Here is a 3,175-nt window from a genome sequence, read left to right on the forward strand (position 1 = left end):
CTTTCCTAGTGTTGGGAAGAAAAAGAGAAATGAGAATAGCTAAGCATGCTTGCTGCAGCTCACTTGAGGGAGCTCACCACTCCCTTCAAAAGCACTAAGGAGAGCACTGCAATGTTCCTGCCCCAAGGGAAGGGAATTAGCTTAATATACCTTGCTGACTCCAGACGGCAGGCTGGGAAGTCTCAGGTGGCAGGGGAACAAAAGGTAGATTTGAAGGACTGAAAAAAACAAAAAAAAGCAGTTTTGCACTTTACGAAGACCTTAAAGATTCCAACCCCCACCCCTCAAATGTAGGTGTAGAGGATGGAGGAATGGACACAAATTTATCTCTTTGTTCCTGGAAGTAAATTACTGCTGTGGCTTAGGAGAAGTGGGACCTTGCCCTAAGTCTATGATTATCTACTTAGCTTTGAATCTTGTAAACGTCAGCACTTTTGCTCTATGCTCCTGGCAAAACCACACTGCCTCCTTCCTCCTGCAGGTATTCTGCTCCCTACAGAATATCAAGCAATTAATATCAGGTAACCATACAGCAGCCTGGGGGCTGGGACCCAAAGAAAATCCCCGTGGGGACTGAAAGGGCATGGGTTTCTCTAGCCAGGGCCCATCCCACCACCCTCAGTGAGGGGGCAGCCCACAGTATCAGGCACCTCCATGGGGATGGGCTGAGGTCAAGCCAGGTAGTCAGCCTGCAGGTAAAGATCAACAGCATCCATGGTTGGATATATCTGTGGCAGAGCTGGAGACCAGCACTCCTAAGCATAATTCAGGACAGGACTGAAGGCCCAGGGCTGAGCTGAAATAGGGCCCATGGGCAGAGGTGTGGGTGGAGGCCCCAGGTGAGGCTGGTCAGGGCCATTAAAGTGGGCAGCAACAAAACTAACTTCCCTGAAAGACTTAGCAAAGGCAACCCCTCCCCTTGATCTACACTGATAAAGAGCATTTGGTAGGATCAGATAAGTAAATGTACTAACGCATGCAAATTATCAGATCAATAAAAAGAAAGGCAATGCCTACATTTAAAATTCCTTCTTCATAAATGTTCTCTCTCACCACATTTCACTTTCGTATGGCAAAACAGTTACTCAGCCTATGCATACATAATCCATAATATGATGCTTTTTTAGTTCTCCCTCATGTTTGCCACTTTTTGCTATAGTGGTCTGAAATAGTCACAGCCTGAGCTGTGTCCGGAGAAAGATCATCATTCAGGCAAAAATAATACGGGAAAAAAAAACTCGTTATAGATCTGACCTCTCATGTACTTGGGAAACTAACTGCAATCAATGTCTTCAGCTACACACAATTTACTACAACATGATATGTCTGGCCCATGAGGCGAGTAAAACTGGTCCCTGGCAATGGCCATTATTCTTTACGCACCACTTTAAGTAATACTATCAGATTCCCCATGTGTAAGGCCTCTGTGATTTTGTACTGAATTACATTTAAACTTACAGAAGTGGGAATTGCTGCAAGCAAAACTTTCAACAAGCAACAAAGTGCAGCAGTTTCAGCAGAATATAACAAAAAATTAGAATTCTCTTGCAATGAGCAAAGAAGATAGGGAGAAATACACATGTGGTCTTTTGTGGAGCCATACTGTTATGAGATACGTGTCTATATATAGCAACTGCTTCCTCACCTGAAAACCTGTGCATACCACTTGATTGTCTGATAACTTCCAAGCTATTTTCAAGACCATTCATTGTTGACCCCAACAATGGTTGGAGGGATTCATTTTACCTAACTTTTGGACTGCTTTTGAGGACCTTTAAAGTCAGCAAAGATCTTTGCAACAAATCGATGGAGTTCAGTGTATGATTTGTGATCAAATCTTGGCCCCCACTGTGGGATGAGTTGCTCCTGCAACTTACTACTTGATTAGATGCAACTACTCTTTGATTAGGTGCCCTCTGACAATACAAGAGTCTTAGGTGACTCACCAAGCCCAAAAGATTCTTCTCATACATTAATGTTGATAATGCCGCTACCTCATCATACATAAGGAAATGTCGGGGTTTTTTAATAGCACTTGTTTCACTCTTGACTGTTCTGTGGGAGAAGCAATGACTGCGTTGTGTAACAACTTCCCTATAGGGGGGAGTCCCTGCTGCCCGTGACTGCTATCGAAGGTGGGATGTTACTTACAAAACTCATCACATATACACAGTTCTGAGAGGCAGGGATCATGCCCTGCCCTTATTTTTGTGTGTGGAAACCTGGCTGGCTGGACATATTATGAAGCCTATTCTTAGCTGGATACCTAATCAAGGCAAATACACTAGGCTGGGTTTTTTTTTGCAGAGGTTAAGTTTTCAGCAGAATGTATTATTTTGTGTAATGTTCACAATAAAATTAATTCACTAATTAACTTGCATGCACAAAGAAATGCAGCTGGGTAACACCATATCTTCCATTTTGCTTAGCAATACTACATTTTACCACTATGTCTACATCCCAGCTTTAGAAAAACAAAGAAAAGGTCAGGTCCAGCCCAACATGTAGCTGTGAAATTCTCCTAACAAAATCATTAACTCTGCATAATGTCCAATCAAACAAAAAATATATTTGTGGCCCAAGTCCTGTGTTAGCCGTAAGAATGTTGCAGTTTTAACAGCAAACAAGAACAAATGCAAAAGAATGGAAAGGATGCACCAACCTGCTCCTGGGTTAAAAGCGATCTCTAACTGTCAGATGGGAATGAGACCTGCAGTGTTGAATTATGGTACAACTTCCGGTTTCAAAGACCTTTCTCCTTGAAGAAATAGTACCAGCCATAGGTAAAGAGTAGTATTAGACTTAAAGAAATTAGGTTCTGATCTGATACTGCAACTGCAGTGGGATTTTTTTCTATTAAAATAAGAAGAGTGCAATAACGTGATTAAAAAATCCCAACAGAAACCCTGAACCAAATATTGATGTTGACTGTTGACTTCAGGGAGCAAGAAACTGACCCTCAGTCTAGGCATGGTGGCTCACAAAAACCTTTTGACGTCCAGGGAGAGAGAAGAGCCACAAAACCACGTCTTCGCTCTCCGCCCTCCCCTCCCTCTCACGCAGCTCTGGCTCCTGCGTGCCGCTACGCAGATGCTTCAGCCCACCCCAGAGGGCTCGATCAGCCCGCGGGAGACGGCTCCCCGCGGTGAGGGGATCGGCGGGGGGGGGTGGGGGG

The sequence above is a fragment of the Pygoscelis adeliae genome, unplaced genomic scaffold, assembly GCF_000699105.1.
Source record: "Pygoscelis adeliae isolate BGI_AS28 unplaced genomic scaffold, ASM69910v1 Scaffold46, whole genome shotgun sequence".
NCBI lineage: Eukaryota > Metazoa > Chordata > Aves > Sphenisciformes > Spheniscidae > Pygoscelis > Pygoscelis adeliae.